The following is an 18,143-nucleotide window of genomic DNA, read 5'->3' on the forward strand; positions in this document are numbered from 1 at the left end:
GACTCAAGGTGAGGCCACTGACTAACACTGCCTAGAGTTGCAAAGCCCTTTTAACCACAAAAACTTCCAAATGGTCATTAATTCCCACCCAACAATTTAACATTCCAGTGATTTCAAAAACATCTTGGGATAAACCAGGTCTAACTACCAAACGGTCAGAAACTGGTTGATTTTTATTTCAGTTTTCATTCATTTGTAGGGACCTATAGGATATCCTATCCCTATAGAGTTAATCCCCTACCTTTTGTATGTAGTTCTCTTTTCCCTTGTTATTGGGCCAAGCCCTTGTAACTGGTAAAGTGTAACACCCACACCTATTGGACAAAGAGTGTAATGACACTCCCCTGCCACACTGCTATATAGTGCTGTGCAGGGAGTGTCCTCTTCCTCTTTGGCTCCTGGTAGCTGCTGCTACCTTTTTAAAGAACCTCCTGGCGTCCATTATTCTATTGTACACTTAAATGCCTGTGAGTTGTAGTTCAACTACAGTTTAAAGGGGAAGCTTCCATTTGGCGAAGGCTCTGCCCTGGGTGAGGATTCGCAATGTAACCCATTCTCACTACCTAGCTGGTCACCCTTAACTTCTAATTGGCAGATTAGGCCAAGAAAGCGTTACATTTTGGCGCCCAATGTGGGGCCACGCCCCTAAATCCAGGCTATTTTTGTATTTTTGTGATTTAGTGTTTTTGTGCACTGTTGCTTTAAATTTTCGTGACAGGCGGCGGACCTGATTGGCAAAAGGCTGCCTGCACGTCTTTTTCTACCAAATTGCTAGGTATTTTTCCCCTAGTATCTCAGGGCCTTGGGTTCGGGCTTGGAGGTTCTATTCCCGATACACGAGCCTGCGCCATAGCTCAAGTCTCGCGAGCGCGAGATTTCGCTGGCGCCAATCTTTTTCCCGCGCAGTAACTGTTGGCGCGCTTTTGGGATTAAGGCGGTCCCTGACGTCACGTCCCGCCGCCATTTTGTGAAGAGACTTTGCAGAGAGAGGACGTGTGCATCACTACTCCACCTGTTTGTGCCTGTGGACTTCCGGCGGCTGCCTAGAAAGTTTCACTGCATTTCCTACTCTTCACCCCAAGCGGTACCTGCTTGCTACCGTTTTCTTTTTCAGCAAAACCGGTGGATTTCTGCATCGCTCCTGTTCAAGGTGCTGCACCATCACGGACCACGGCTGTGGCCCATCCAAGTGCGGACCTTCCGGATTCCTTCACCAAGCATTGCCCTGCGGCTGCGGGCATAGTGGAGGACTACACTACATTCTTCATACCGGTAAAACCCTTTTCCGTTATTATGGCTGACCATTCCTGGGAGGGTTGGGCGGATGCGGAAGAAACCCTAACTGGGGCCCCGCTGTTCTCGGATGAGGACATTGAAGATGTAGACTTTGGCCTTAGATATATTTGGGCTGGGACATATGGTGAAAAGCTTAATGTCCACTTTAACTGGATAGTTGTTCCCTACTGCGGGCACTGTACCCGTGAACTATCCACAGAGACCTGTAACTTTCACTCATCGTGTCCCTATTGTTTTCACGAGTGCTGGTTAGGTCCCTATGTACTTTATGCTGATCCTAAAAAGGGCATAAAGACCAAATCCATCGCCACAGACACAGATGGACTGTCTTCAGTGTCAGGAGACTCTGCTCCTGCACCTGTTCCCGCATATCCTCATCACCTCTCCTCAGTGCGGCCACCCACCATCCAAAGTCTGCCCACTCCTATAAAAGCTTTGTGTATTTCACAGTCACAGGGAGTAGGCGCTAGTGGGGATGCAGCCACAAAGAGTGAGGATCCACGTGTTCCACCCAGAGGGAGGGGGAGTACTATGCGCAGGAACCCTGATGTTGTACCTAGGCCTATCACTCCTAGGCCGGCCACACCCAAGCCTGCCACGCCTAGGCCTGCTACTCCAAAGCCAACCACTGCACCTAAAGATGAGGCTTCATCCACAGTGGTTCCATCAGCGCTTCCAAAATCTCAGCAGCCTGTTGCCTGCTTGTCAAAACCCTTGCTTTCTCCAGAGGCACAAGGTTTCTGGGTCTCTCAGGGAAGGGCCGACCCTAAGAAGGCAGTGTCTAGGGTGCAACGCATAATCAATGCCCGTGTTCGTGACCGTTGGGGTTATCCAATGCCCTATGCACCTGAGTGGGTTTATGACGAAGTAGAGAAGAATTTGGAAGAATGGCTTTATGGAGAACTTTTAAAGAAAACAGATGTGGGACCCAAGGGATTGTTTCAAAGCGATCCACAGAAGCGGCAGCGTGACATGGTCTTCCTCTGTGACACCCTCAGCGAATGGTGGTATGGGCGTACCATCTTAAAGCACCATGTAAAAAGTTGTGGGAAGTTTCAAGAGGACCGCTTCTTCAGCTTGTCAACCACTCTGCCTAATGGAGGGAAGGTAGAAAAGCCTCACCCTTCCTACTATTTATCCTACGAACACACCCTGGAGAAGTATGGGGTGAATGTTTGAGCTGTCCACAGTGGTTCCGGCTGGACCCTGTGTGTTATTTTCAGTATGCCTCTAAGAGTGAGAATTCCTCTTAGAGATGCTTTGTTTACACTTGAGGACGTCGTTTGATTGCCCCAAGTTTTGGGCCTTCTTCATTGTTCTTCAAGATTGATGCCCCAAGTTTTGGGCCTTCTTCATTGTTTGTTCACTCATTGTTCCACTTCTGGACTTCTGAACATTGTCTGGAACTGTAAATAGTTGGGTTCATGAGCCAAAGACTGCTGAGCCCCCACCAAAAACTCTTCTACCTCTAACTACTCGCTGAGTAGCACCTTTATTCTTTGCCTTACTACTCCCCAAGTGGCTCTCAGTAACTTTGTACACTTGGGTAGGGGGGGGTGTGATATGGAATAAAGCTTTTGGTTATGGTGGGGTCATGTAACTCAACTGCAATGAAAATGAGTGTTCATGTGTGAAAAGAAATCTATGCTAATTTTTCTTTTCAGCCAAGCCTGTGCCTGGACCTCCTGATACACTATGGATGGTTCAAGTATCGTAAGTTAAGTGCCTGAGTGTTCCTTTAAGGACCTCATGAATGTAATAAAGTTATGCAACTGATGTTATTTGCACTGAAACTTATCGAATACAGTATTGCACTTTTGCTCTTTACTGTTCTTTTCTCCACAGTACCCATTGTTACCAGGTATTCCTCAGGAGAGGATACCAGAAGAGTGATGTTCAATGGTATTGTTGGTTTGCACTTATATATTCACTTTGTTACTATTGTGTCTATATCATTTCACCATTGTCGGGACGAAATGGATTTTTCCCCCGGGTGTATGTAGGGACCTATAGGATATCCTATCCCTATAGAGTTAATCCCCTACCTTTTGTATGTAGTTCTCTTTTCCCTTGTTATTGGGCCAAGCCCTTGTAACTGGTAAAGTGTAACACCCACACCTATTGGACAAAGAGTGTAATGACACTCCCCTGCCACACTGCTATATAGTGCTGTGCAGGGAGTGTCCTCTTCCTCTTTGGCTCCTGGTGCTGCTGCTAGGTGAATCTCCACTGAGCCTGGGATCACCATAGGCCCCAGTAAGCATTTACCCCAGAGGGACCTGACACCTTTGCTGCTAAGTCGGGGGCCAGGTAACCCCGTGAACGAGGACCAGCTAAGACAGTAAGATCTTGTTATAGTCTCTCTAGGAGAGAAAGACAGAGAGGTGTAGCAGAAAGAGCAGCTGTCGCTCCAACGAGGATTGTAGTAGGGAGTAGCTTCCCACAAGGCCTGTTTGCCTTTAGAGCAGGGAACTCAGTTGATAGGCATCTAGGTGAGCAAAGGACTACCTGTACCCTACCTGATAGATCCCGATCCCCTCACTGTGCAACGTCGGTTGAACTGGGAATTGATGTACACCTATCTGCAATATCTTTTGGGAGTCGCACCTGTCTGACTGTGAACCTTGTACTGTCCAAAGTGATTCCACCTGCTGTGTCCTCAGTATATTTGTAAGTAAACCTGTGGTCATTTGCCTCTGGCATAATAAATCTGTGCTCCTGTTTTACCTTTTTAAAGAACCTCCATTATTCTATTGTACACTTAAATGCCTGTGAGTTGTAGTTCAACTACAGTTTAAAGGGGAAGCTTCCATTTGGCGAAGGCTCTGCCCTGGGTGAGGATTTGCAATGTAACCCATGCTCACTACCTAGCTGGTCACCCTTAACTTCTAATTGGCAGATTAGGCCAAGAAAGCGTTACACATTCATTTTCATTGATCAACCCTAAGTACTCTAAGGCAGCTGAAAAGAAAACCTGGTGGCTTTCATCTATCAGATTTTAGCCTTTATATTTACCTGAAGGCTTACTGATTTCCCTGCATGTCTGGACACATGGCAAACATTTTTGTACATTCCTAACTAACTTTGTCTTTCCATACATTTCATTGCCGGTTCCCATGAAGTTTTCTACAAAGAATTTTAGTATTTGTTGATCTGTATTAGTACAGGGACACGTGCACCGTATTCAGTAGACTTTATATAGATATTTAGTGTCGCTTCGTACTGTACATTGATTAACATTCATTCTGTATTGAAATGTAGCATTATTGTAAATGAGCATTAATATTCACAAGTGAGAATCAATTCAGCTAATTTTAGAAAATAATCAGTTCTCTACTTGGAAGAGTCAGGCGTAATACTTGTCCAGCATGTGCTGAGCATTTTAATACATTTGTGATGTTTGAACACAACAAATAGTAAGTTACAGATTTTATCTTTACACTTTTGCATGTTCTTCTTTGATTGCTGAACTCCCAGACATACAAGATGCATTAAAATGTAGGTGAATTAAAAAACTCTTTCTAAAAAGGGAAGTTGATTCTACATGAAAATGCATTGTGCAATACACAAAGGGGCCTATTTATAAATGTAGCAGGTAGAGAAAAAGGGGGTTGAATGATTTCCCTTCTGTTACTATAGCTGCTGACATAGTGATCCTTTCTCTCTTAACTAGGCTTTTTCAAGATAATGGAGGAAAAGTGCCAGGCTCTGCTGGGGCTTGATCAAGGGACTTTCTGGTTGCTAGTTGCTCGCCCTAATCATTGGGCCAGGAGAACAGCCATCAATCCTGGTGCTGTTGGGCCTGACTCCTTGCTTCATGTCCTGTCTGGTCTGACTCCTTGCTTCCAGTCTTGTCTGGTCTTACTCCTTGCTTCATGACCTGTCTGGTCTGACTCCTTGCTTCCTGTCCTGTTTGGCCTGACTCCTTGTTTCCAATCTAGTCTGGTCTGACTCCTTGCTTCCTGTCCTGTCTGGTCTGACTCCTTGCTTCCTGTCCTGTCTGGTCTGACTCCTTGCTTCCTGTCCTGTCTGGTCTGACTCCTTGCTTTCTGTCCTCTTTGGCCTGACCCATTGCTTCCAGTCTTGTCTGGTCTTACTCCTTGCTTCCTGTCCTGTTTGGTCTGACTCCTTGCTTCCTGCCCTGTTTGACCAGACTCATTGCTTCCTGTCCAGTCTTGTCTGGTCTTACTCCTAGCTTCCTGTCCTGTTTGGTCTGGCTCCTTGCTTTCTGTGCTGTCTGGTCTGATTCCTTGTTTCCTCTCCTGTTTGGTCTGACTCCTAGCTTCCTGTCCTGTTTGGCCTGACTCCTAGCTTCCTGTCCTGTTTGGCCTGACTCCTAGCTTCTAGTCTTGTCTGGTCTGACTCCTTGCTTCCTGTCTTGTCTGTTCTGGCTCGTTGCTTCCTGTCCTGTTTGGCCTGACTCCTTGCTTCCTGTGCTATCTGGTCTAACTGACCTGGTTCTATGCCCACACTGTCCTGTTCTGTCCCAGAGTTTTCGTCCTAGTCCTGAGAAAAAGTCGCCTATAAAAGATGCCCATCGAGTCCAATGTATTTCATGCCAAAAATTCACTGTGACAAAACATCCATTGCCCAATGCATTTTACAATGGCTTGGGACAGATTCTTTCTGTTGTTTATATGAATAGCAGCCCTTTGGCATTAACTATATAGCCCCGAAAATGACCAATCTTTATAAAGCTAACCCTATTCTTTATTAGACTACTATTGACAATACCTTTTTGCTTTTGCACAGACCGCTAGAGATTTGACGTGTGCCATTACTCATACTGCTGTAAATATATATAATATCTCCTATGTGTAAAGACCAGCATAAATCAGTCCATGCTATCCAAGTAAATACATTATAATATTACTTAAGTGGCTTTCTCTTTTTACCCAAAGGATTGGCAGTATAACAGCTTCTATCTTTAGGGATTTCCTATCAAGTAATTTTCATGTCCTGCCTGTGGCACTTGCCCAAGTCATCTCAGTAGCTAAGAGACAGAACCCTATAGATTTAATGAACAAGGAACAAACCCAATCAGCGCCTGCCAATGCCATATATTCCTCTGTATTATTATTCACAACTGGAGTATGTAGGGCATTAGATGCCAATTTCCTCTCCCTGACAGCTGGATCTCTGCCCATAAATATCCAGGCAACTAGAATTTTTGGTTCCTTGCCCTAAAAAAAAGCCTCATTAAAATGCTAATTCTAGATCCCAATGGAATGAAGGAATTTCTTGGAAAGAGTTCTAAAAAAGAACAAGTGTCAGGAAATTACAACCTAAATTCCATCATTCCAGTGCTTGTGAGGAACATGTCACAGATTCCAGAGGAATTCTTGTACACTGAATAAAAATCTGTATTTAAAGGGAAAGGACCATTAGAACATAGATATTGTAGAATTTGTTGTAGAAGTGTGTGCTGCTGGGATAGACAAACAACATGGAAGAATGAAGCACGGCATGAATACTGATTCACAATGTATTGGTTGCTTCATTTCCTCTTGGTTAGTTCTATCACTGCGCAAGGTTCAATCTATCCAGTAGAATGACAGATGAATGGCGGAATTTTAGTCTTTCTCCCAAAAATATTTAATATTAAATCTATGGATTGGGTAGGGGCTTGTCATCATCTTGTGCCTTTAAACCGCTCATGAATCCACTTACTAATGTGCTTGGGGGGTTTATTTTTATTTTTATGGGAAATCAACTTCAATGAAGTCACTTTTATGCACTAAAAGCTTTAGGAGATTGTGAAATTGTATTAATGATAATGCTTACTTGTCATCTAAGCTAACATACCAGCAAGGAGAAGGAAAAACATCCTGCACTTGGGGGTGCAAAATGTTAGGCACCCCCAAGTTATTGTATTGACTTACCTGAAACCTCGGGCCGGTGCTCCTATCAGCAAAAAACTGCACCGGCCCGGGGTTATACCAGTGAGCACCACGGAGCGATTCTTCTTTCTTCAAATTTCCCTGGGCAGACGCATGCGCAGTTGAACGAAATAGACAGTTTTTTTCAGCTTTTCATTCTACTGCACATGCACAGCCGCGCAAAGAAGGCGGAAGCTGGAAGAGGTTCGCTCCATGGTGCTCACTGGTATAACCCAGGGCAGGTGAAGCTTTCTCCTGATAGGAGCACCGACCCAGGTTTCAGGTAAGTAAATACAATCACTTGGGGGTGCCTATGATATGGCACCCCCAAGTGCACAAAGCCTTTTCTTATCCTTTAAAGTAATTGCAAAAGGTACTGAATTTCATTTGCTTTCAGGAGAATAAGTTTAATTGTTAAACCTGTCCAAATATGCCATGTATTTCATATCACACTGCTGTTTTTCCCTAGAACTCTAACATTCTAGCAGTCATCTACATACAAGGCGTGTTAGAACACAGACTCAAGACTAGAAACAGCTTGTAACTGCATCTTAATGGGCATCAAACAGATGGGACTTGGGTATTCTCTTACACGTCTAATAGAGTGCAGTTAGATAGCTTAAATAAGATTGCATGTAGGCAAGGTTTGCAAAGAGAACCTGTACAATGACAATAACCAGAATGCTCGGGACCTGGGGTTTCCTTGATAATGATATATAATTGTAGGGACCTATAGGATATCCTATCCCTATAGAGTTAATCCCCTACCTTTTGTATGTAGTTCTCTTTTCCCTTGTTATTGGGCCAAGCCCTTGTAACTGGTAAAGTGTAACACCCACACCTATTGGACAAAGAGTGTAATGACACTCCCCTGCCACACTGCTATATAGTGTGTGCAGGGAGTGTCCTCTTCCTCTTTGGCTCCTGGTGCTGCTGCTAGGTGAATCTCCATTGAGCCTGGGATCACCATAGGCCCCAGTAAGCTTTTACCCTAAAGGGACCTGACACCTTTAGTGCTAAGTCGGGGACCAGGTAACCCCGTGAACGAGGACCAGCTAAAATAGTAAGATACTGTTATAGTTCTCTCTAGGAGAGAAAGACAGAGAGGTGTAGCAGAAAGAGCAGCTGTCGCTCCAACGAGGATTGTAGTAGGGAGTAGCTTCCCACAAGGCCTGTTTGCCTTTAGAGCAGGGAACTCAGTTGATAGGCATCTAGGTGAGCAAAGGACTACCTGTACCCTACCTGATAGATCCCGATCCCCTCACTGTGCAACGTCGGTTGAACTGGGAATTGATGTACACCTATCTGCAATTTCTTTTGGGAGTCGCACCTGTTTGACTGTGAACCTTGTACTGTCCAAAGTGATTCCATCTGCTGTGTCCTCAGTACTTTGTAAGTAAAACCTGTGGTCATTTGCCTCTGGCATAATAAATCTGCTCCTGTTGTACCCTTTTAAAGAACCTCCTGGCGTCCATTTTTCTATTTGTACTTATATGCCTGTGAGTTGTAGTTCAACTACAGTTTAAAGGGGAAGCTTCCATTTGGTGAAGGCTCTGCCCTGGGTGAAGATTCGCAATGTAACCCATGCTCACTACCTAGCTGGTCACCCTTAACTTCTAATTGGCAGATTAGGCCAAAAAAGCGTTACATAATTATATCTTAGTTAGGATCAAGTACGTGGTACAGTCCATAATTCAGAGATTTCTGGATAATGGGTTTCCAGAGAACGGATCCTTTACCTGCAAAGGGTTCCCTTGTGATTTAGCATGCTGTGTCTTGCTACTGATTCACAATAACTGGTGTAATGAATCCAAATGTAAGAAGAACTAGGTACAGTTATTGAATCCGTTATTTGGAAACCTGTTATCCAGAGAGCTCTGATTTATGGGAAAGCCATCTCCTATAGACCCCATCTTAAAAATAATTTCCCTTTTCTCTGTAATAATAAAACAGTAACTTGTACTTGATCCCAACTAAGATATAATTAATCCTTATTGGAGACAAAACCAGCCTATTAGGTTTATTTAATGTTTACATCGTTTTCTAGTAGACTTAAAGGGATACTGTGATGGGAAAACATTTTTTTTCCAAAATGAATCAGTTAATAGTGCTGCTCCAGCAGAATTCTGCACTAAAATCCATTTCTCAATATCCCAGCTGCCCCAAGTCATGTGACTTGTGCTCTGATAAACTTCAATCACTCTTTACTGCTGTACTGCAAGTTGGAGTGATATCACCCCCCTCCCTCCCCCCCCAGCAGCCAAACAAAAGAACAATGGGAAGGTAACCAGATAACAGCTCCCTAACACAAGATAACAGCTGCCTGGTAGATCTAAGAACAACACTCAATAGTAAAAACCCATGTCACACTGAGAAAAAATTTAGTCACATTGAGAAGGAAAAACATTTCTCTCCTAAAGTGCAGGCACAAGTCACATGACCAGGGGCTGCTGGGAAATTGACAATATGTCTAGCCCCATGCCAGATTTCAAAATTAAATATAAAAAAATCTGTTTGCTCTTTTGAGAAATGGATTTCAGTGTAGAAGTCTGCTGGAGTAGCACTATTAACTGATGTGAAAATAAAAAACATGTTTTCTGATGACAGAATCCCTTTAAGGTATGAAGACCCAAATTACAGAAAGATCCATTGTCCAGAAATCCCAAAAAATCCCAGGTCCCAAGCAATCTGGATAACAAGTCCCCCAGGGGCACTGCGCCAATGAGGCGAGTTCAGAAACTCGACTGGCTACCAGGGGTGACAAAAATTTAAGAGCCACATTTTTGGCTTCCAAAACAGAAATTTGGAACTTCTAGTGCAGAGACTGCAATTTCGCTCAATCAGCAACCTGAAGCACAGAGGGGCCAGGACTGCCCCTGCAGGTCCCATATCTGTACAATACATTAGCAGAAAGGAATTCATAGTGAGCAGGTGTTGGGTGGCTAATACTGCCCCAGGACTTACAGGCTTTGCATTACCAGGGGCTGTAAGATGCAGAGAAGCCCAATTGCAGACTAATACTGGACTTCTATGCCACCAACAAAGCTGCACTTTACGCCTTGAGCAGAGTGGAAACATTGCCTCAGATACAAGTGCTTTGTTCATGAGCAATAAGGGATACAATTTTGGCAAATAATGAATGAGCCCTACTTGCTGTTTTCAGAATTCACATTAGTGGTCGCCCGGCCATATTTTTGAGGTGAAAATCAGGTGAAAATCATTTGGGAAGGCACAATGCCACACGTCTCTGTTTGTGGGCCCACTGAAGTACACACAAATTAATATTTATAATAAGAAAAACTGAATAAAAACACAGAATAGGCAGGGACAGTGTGGGTAACAGAACAAGCCATTAATAACACACATCTGCTATGAAGGAGGCACACACCTAAGGTTTCATTTCCAATCCTATTTCTCTCATTCTTATAAGAAAGCCATCTTACATTACTTTCTTTCTTATCCTCAAATATTTTTTTTCAATCTAAATCTTATTTGTGGGGCTTTTTGGGCGGATACAGCAAATAATTGTTGTTTTGTTGAAATGCTTCTGAGTGAGAAGCAGGGATAAAACATTTCAAGATATTTCAACAGCAGTCGATGGCTCTGCAGCACAACCAGTAAACAATGCAGAAATCTGACAGTTTATCAAAGCGTCCAATCAGACGGCAAAACAAAGAAAAACTTTGTGCAATTTTCTAGGCCCTAAACCTACAGAGGTCAATGCAGTGTGTACTTGAAAGTTAAGTAGGTAATAAAAATGAAGGTGCAGAAGGGGTGCTAAAGCTCTTTAACTAGTGGAAGAAAAGTGTAAAGAGGGCAGCATACACTGTCATTTAAAACATTTAACGGATAGGTAAAACTTTAGAATAAACAAATGTAAAATTGATGAGGATGCTATTCTACGAAATGTTGCAATGTACATTCATTATTTATTTTGGTTTTTTTTCCAGGATATTAAGGTATACATGTAATGTTAATGTGAATGAATTTAGTTACAACAGCACCACCTGCTGGTCAGTTTCTGACCAGTCGGACCACCAAGTAGTCAAGGAAGTTGTCAGGAGAAAGAAAGAGGATGTTCTTCTGCTTTGGAACAAAAAATAGAAACCTTTCTTAAATCTTTAACCAGAAGTACATCAGAGCAGCCTTTTTCTTTCTCCTGACAACTTCCTTGACTACTTGGAGGTCAGACTGGTCGGACACTGACCAGCAGGTGGCGCTGTTGTAACTAAATTCATTCATATTAACAGCACATGTGTCCCTTAATATCTTGGAATAAAAACAAAATACATAATGAATGTATGTTACAAAAGGGCTTAGAATAGCCCCCTCATCAATTTTACATTCCCTTATTTTAAAGGTTTACTTATCCTTTAAGGGATACGTATAAATATGGTGGCTGGATAAAGAATCTAGGGGGAATTATGAGGAGTGCAAATTATGGTAAAAAAGGAGGGTGTCCAAGATGTAAAAGTTGTCAAGGTTCTATAGCAGTCAGTGAGAGCTGATCCTATTCAAACCATTCAATTTTTAGGGCAGAGACACACACTCAGATTCGTGGAGATTAGTTGCCCAGCGACTAATCTCCCCAAACTGCCTCCCGCCGGCGATTTACATTCTAGCAATCGGTAAGTTTCCTGAGGAAACTTTGTGTGACTTCGGAAAACGAAGCGATCCGAGTGCCATCCCTCCAGCGATTTAAATTCTAGCAGGCGGGAGGCAGTTCCGGGAGCTTAGTTGCCCTGAAGAAGAGTCGATTTATCACCGGTCGACTAAATCTCCCCGAATCTGAGCGTGTCTCTGCCCTTACAGGGTTTTAGGAGTTTTTTCACTAGTAATTGTCTGAATACCTTACATTTTTAGAGGCTTTCAGGATTATTTTCTGTTCGTCCTTTATTTACTCGGATCTTTTAGTAAATGTCATGACATTGACAGTTTTAAAGAAAGTGAGTTTAGGTGTTGTTTCAAAAACCTCTAAAATGGGTGTCCTCCCCTTTTTTCAATCATCTTCATCTTTTTATATTAGTTTCTTTCAATAAATGACATGGCATTCATGGTTTTAGAGAAAATGAGTTTATTTGCCGTCTCAAAAACCTCGAAAATCATTAAAATGAGAACGTGCCTTGAAATCTAAAATGTATTATTATATAAAACGTTTTCAGTGTGAATGCCGGATTATAGCAAAATATACAACCGTAAATGCTCCAGCACTGAGTTAACTTGTCCTTGGTCCAGATATTAATCACTGGACTGGCCATTGCTCAGCCCCACCACTACTATTGTATTTTTTGCTTCTTATGCAACAGTAAAATCCAACGGGATCATTTAGAAAGTGGACACAGCTACGGATTTCCCAGCATGCTCATGGCCTCAAGTGCTCACAGAAAGGCTAATTTCCATATCAAACCAAATTTAGATGAAAACGCTTGCTTTAAATAAAATGGGGGGAGGGGACGAGTGCATCAATAGCCCCTTGATTAGATTTTCATCTCCTGAGCAGACAAATATGAATATTTATTACCATGAATTTTTTTCGCCTTCTCCTCTTGCTCTGATCTTGAATTCTATCCACCGTTAATTTTTATGAAAATTTGGACTTTGTTATGTTTTTTTTTCCCTCCAAACTGACAGGTCTCAAGATAATCCTGTTATTGTTTGGTAGGAAGCGACAGTTTCCATTTATTCATGTGTTAACGAGGGATTAAATATTGTTTTTCATTAACGGCGATCTAAGATGGGTTGGAAATGAGAATGTGGACATCCTATATTAGCAGAGCTTTGAAGACCGAGTGTGTTTGATTCATTTAGCAAATTAGCAGATTGACAGTAACGGCTTTTAATGAAAAAAAAAAATGTAGTTCTACTGTACACAGACAAGAGAGACAAGCAGTTGCTCTATGATTCCAACACAGTTGTTGGTAGGAAAAAAAAGTTGTTCATTACACTGATCATAGGGGAAAAAAAGCTCTCTGATTTTCTTCTGAAAATATGTCACTATTTTGTATTCGTTTTTTAAAATGCAGTTGACACTAAACTACTTCCTCTTGAGAAGTTTTCTAATGGCTTTTTACTTGTAATGTTCATATTCTGATTTCTAGTGTTTCATTGGAATGGCAGCTTTCTTACGTTTCATGGCATTTATTTACAACTTTCCTACTTCCCTTGGTATTTCATAGAATATAACTTTTTTTTTACTCCACCTGGTATGTGATTTGGATGGTGAGTTTCCTACCGCCCCCATATTTCATTATTAGAATAGTTACTTTCCTATCTCCATTAGTATTTCATAGATTAGTTACTTTTCTACCTTTGGCTGGTATGTCATTTGGATAGTAACTTTACTACTGTACCTCCCCTAGGGGCAAATCTACTAACTGGCCAAAAGTCGCCAGCGTCCTACTTTGCACTCCCCCAGGCGAAAAATTCACTCAGACTACGTTTATTCCCTGTGGAGTGGAGTTTCGTTGTGGGCGCCGAATGCTGACGACTTTTCGCTAACAACATATATAGTAATATGGTTTGTGTCAATGCCAAAGAAATAGATATATGTATCTGGATAGGTACGACTCCAAAATAATTAATAATTCAAAAACAAATATTGGAGTTAATCATGGAGAATATACTCACATCACCCCAATCCTAGGGTGTAGGTCCAAGACCACATTGCAAAAAGAAGGTGTGAGTATCTCCAACAATAATGAATCAATTAATTAAAAAATTGAAAAACCTATGAGTAAGTGCCCCAGCAGGCACGAAACGCGTTAGGTCTTGCTCTTATGTCCTAATACATTTTTACATTTTTTAATTAATTGATTCATTATTGTTGGAGATACTCACACCTTCTTTTTGAAATGTTGACTTTTCTCTAAAGTGACTTCGGCAATGCGAGTGAAGATGCGCTAGAGTTCATTTCTGCATAGAGAAAATTCGCTAGAGATCTTGTGCTCAGGTTAATTTGCATATGGCAGGAAATTTAAAGTTGTATGAGCAAGAACTTTACACTGTTCATTGCACTTGTCCAGGGAACCTTAATAAAGAAAAGAGAGTTGTTTTAATGCCCTACGCATAAGACCACTGTAAACTTAATGTTAGAAAACGTATGGAGAAAACCATTACAAAATATATATTTTTTAAGGACTTTTGCAGCCTATCACTCTGAAAAAAATGAAAAGTCGCCAGCGTTTTTTGAACGTTGATGCTTTTTCCACTCACAATATGATGTAAGTGACAGAATTTGAGGAATATCTATGCACTCCATTGCACTTCACCTGGTCTAAGGTTGCGAAGGCAAGTCTGGCGAAAGAGGTAATGTGAATTTGCAGATTAGCGTCCATTCGCCAGAGCGAAAAGTCGCCTGGCAATAGAGTGCAAATTACCGCTATCACCTGTCTCTTTCGCTAGCAAATTGGTGCCTGCACCCGTTAGTAAATCGAAGGGTGCAAAAGTCGTTAGCTACTTTTAGTAAATCTACCCATTAGAACAATTACTTTCCTACCTCCCTTGGTATTCCAGTAGAATAGTCATGTTCCTATTTCTCCAAAGGTTAATCTAGTGATGAGCGAATTAATTCACCAGGCTTGGTTTTGCGGAAAAAATCCTGAACGTTGCCACCTGTGAATTTTTTCTCGAAACTTCAGTGAAAAAATTGTCGCCGAGACAAAAAAGTCACCATAAGAAAAAACTGCCATTGAATTCAATGCATTTAGAGTGAGAAAAAAATTGTCGCTTGTGTAAAAATTGTTCTGGACTCCCTTTGAATTTAAAGCATTGAGACAAAAAAGTCGGCTAGACAAAAAAGTTCACCCATCACTAGATATCTACTAAGAGACTCTTAGGGGCAAATTAACTTACCTCTGAAGTTACGCCAGCATTGGCTTCACCGCACTTCGCCGCACTTCGTGAAGTTTCGCCATGGCGCCGCTAATTCACTAAAATCCGAAGTTGCGCTCAGAGAGGTGAAAGGTAGCGAAGTTGCGGTAGCGTTAATTTGTCAAGCAAAGCGAAGTTACGCTAGCGATGCCTAATTTGCATACGGCGCCAAGTTAAAGTACAATGGACGTATATGTTGCAGCAAATACATTACACTACACAAGCCTGGGAAAGCTTCATAAAATAAAATAGAGTTGTTATATTGCCCTACACATGTGCCCACTGTATAGTTTAGGTGCCATATGTTAGGAAATGTAGGGGGGAAGGAGGGTACCACGAAAAAAATTTACTATCTTTTTCAGCCCATCACCCTTCAAAAAAATTCAACTTTTTTTGAAGCAATCCCTATCTACTCTATTGCACTTTGACTGGTCTGAGATGGCAAAGGCAAGTCTGGCGTAGGAGGTAACGTTCAGTAAAATGTGAAGTTAGTGAATTAGAGTAGTTGGGTCCCTTTGCCATAGCTCAACTTCGCATGGCATAAGGGTGTAAGTAGCGCTAGAGTAGGACCACTTTGCTAGTGAATTTACGGCAGCATCCGTTAGTAAATCGGCGAAGTAACTAAATAACGTCACGCTGGCGCGTTAGCCGCTTTGCGCTTTAGTGAATCTGCCCCATAGCCCTCTGGATACCACTATTATGATTTAATCTGCTCTCGTGAATTCTGGTTCTTCCTTGGTTCCCCCCTTCAACCTTGAAAAGGGCCAAGCAGCCTTGACAATTTTTCAGAAGCAACTCTCCCGTTGTTTTGAGATGTATGCCTTATAGCAGTAATCCCCAACCAGTGGCTCTTGAGCAACATGTTTAACCTTGGATGTTGCTTCAAGTGGCCTCAAAGCAGGTGCTTATGTTTCAGTTCTTTGGAGGCAAGTTTTGGTTGCATGAAAACCAGGTTTATGGCCAAACAGAGCCTCCTGTAGGCTGACAGTCCACATAGGGACTACCAAATAGCCAATCAGAGCACTTATTTTTCACCACCCAGGAATAAATATCATGCTTGTGCTGCTCCCCAACTCTTTTTACATCTGAATGTTGATCATGGGTAAAAAAAGTTGGGGATTTCCGCCTTACAGCCTCAGCTTGACCGAAGGTTGAACCTCCAAGGGGAATTCAAACTAAAGAAGCCATACAGAAATAACTATGTCTCTTTCAGTCAGTTATAATAATCATAGTTTATTGTATATCTTCAAAATATCATTATATACCAATCATTAACAAGATCTTTTCCTTTAATTCTAATTCTCTAAACTAAAATCTTCACATTATAAGTGAGCAGCTTTATTTCAATAGTAAATTGATACTGTTGGTTTTCAAGACTGTAGCAATCAAATTATAACGTGGGAAATTTCATACACTAACTACCAATTATGTTACTGGGTATTATCGTAGGATTACATTTGCTATTCGGTATTATCCAGCATGTAGGTAGAGTGTATTCTCATTTTAATTAGGAAAGCAAAAAGAAATGACTGCATTTCACCGGCGAACTAACGATGTCTACAGAACACCCCTTATGTATAATGAAGCCGTGCTTGGATTGCACCCACGGAATATTTACTTTCCTACTAGTGCCCGCGGTGATTGCTTAGGAACAAATACTATGTATTTTACAAAGATAAGTGCTCAAAATGTTAAGTGCAATAAAGATACAGAGGCAAGTAAGGAAGAACTTTCTTGAATGGCCCAGCCAGGCCTTAGATAGGGACCTGGCAGTCCAGCAGTTATAAGTAGAAAGAGCTGAGTACAGCAGGGCAAATGGCACTAGAGTAAGATGGTCTCAAGTTTAACAAGAGTTGAACCAGGTACAGATGTTTCTGTGCTGTCTGCATTTCTGCTGCACTATGTGAGCAGACAGCTAAGGCCCTGGTTCACTCCGATTGCTTTCCATGTAATTTCAAGTAGGCTTGGCTTATTTCAACTGTTGCCAATGTGGCCACGGGTGATTTGTGTAAGCCATTAAGCTGCCTATAAAAAAAACATACACTGCAACTGACTCATTGCCCAATGTAGGTCTATTTTCATAGTTCCTGGGTGTGATTCTTGCCTGATTATCTGTTCCTGACCTTTGCCTGTTTAAGACCTTGCTGCATTGCTGCCTGACCCGACCTTTGCCTGTTTGACCATTCTTCAGGATCCTGACTTTGTACTATGCTACCGATTGATTTTGTCCCCAGCCTGTTTATCCTGACTTTGCTCCTGGTTCCTGATTCTGTACTGCACTGTTTGATTTGTACTGACCCTCCTTGTTCTACCGTCCTTTCTGTATTCGTTGTGGTTCCCTTGTCTGTCCAGAACTCCCCCCTTGGTCCTCTCTTTTTAAGACCTTTTTTTAAGCGGAGGGTTCCTCCCGAAGCAAAAAGCAGTTGTTAGAGGCAGAAGTGTGAGCTGAGACCAGGACCTTGGGGTTTTTTCTGGGTTTTGGGACGCCATACGTTGCATCAAGTATGCCAGAAGATAGATGCCAAAGCTGTTGCCCTATCAGCAGTCCTTCATTTGTTGGTGAATGCTGGAATTCTAAATGTCATGGCTTGGAGAATCCTACTTAATATAAATAATAAGGCCCTTCAAAGTCCAATTACCCTTGGATCCATTTCAATTAAAGATGGCCCTCACAGCGCGTCAATAAAAGAAAAACCACCATGAACATGCCAGATGGCAGATCCCAAACCTGATGCATTGCCTGCAGCCTTTCTGTTAGTGGATGCTGGACTGGGAGACTTGGAGACTCCTACTTTATATGAATATTGAGGCTCCACAAAGTCTGATTTTCCCTTGGATCCACTGCAACTAAAAACGGCCCCCATGCAAGGCAATAAATTGGACAAGTCGCGAGCGGACTAATATAAAAACATGTTATGATTAATTCACAAACAATTACTATAGTTACAGTATGTTGCTTGTAGTAAATCAATCCCTTTATTTTGGCAGCTAGCTCTATGGAGGTAAATGTAGAATTTTTTCACAGGAGCAAAGCGATAAAAGCTTACTTTCCTCTTTGCTATTTGGTAGATGTATAATAAGCTGAATGCTGATTGCCTG

The 18,143-nt window shown here is 42.1% G+C and overlaps 1 protein-coding gene across 1 annotated transcript in view; it reads right to left on the reverse strand.

Moving 5' to 3' along the window:
- LOC108718467 (receptor-type tyrosine-protein phosphatase N2-like) overlaps positions 1-18,143 on the reverse strand; it is a 606,363-nt gene that overhangs the window by 214,110 nt on the left and 374,110 nt on the right. The window lies entirely within an intron of this gene.

This window comes from Xenopus laevis, chromosome 6L (genome assembly GCF_017654675.1).
Source record: "Xenopus laevis strain J_2021 chromosome 6L, Xenopus_laevis_v10.1, whole genome shotgun sequence".
NCBI lineage: Eukaryota > Metazoa > Chordata > Amphibia > Anura > Pipidae > Xenopus > Xenopus laevis.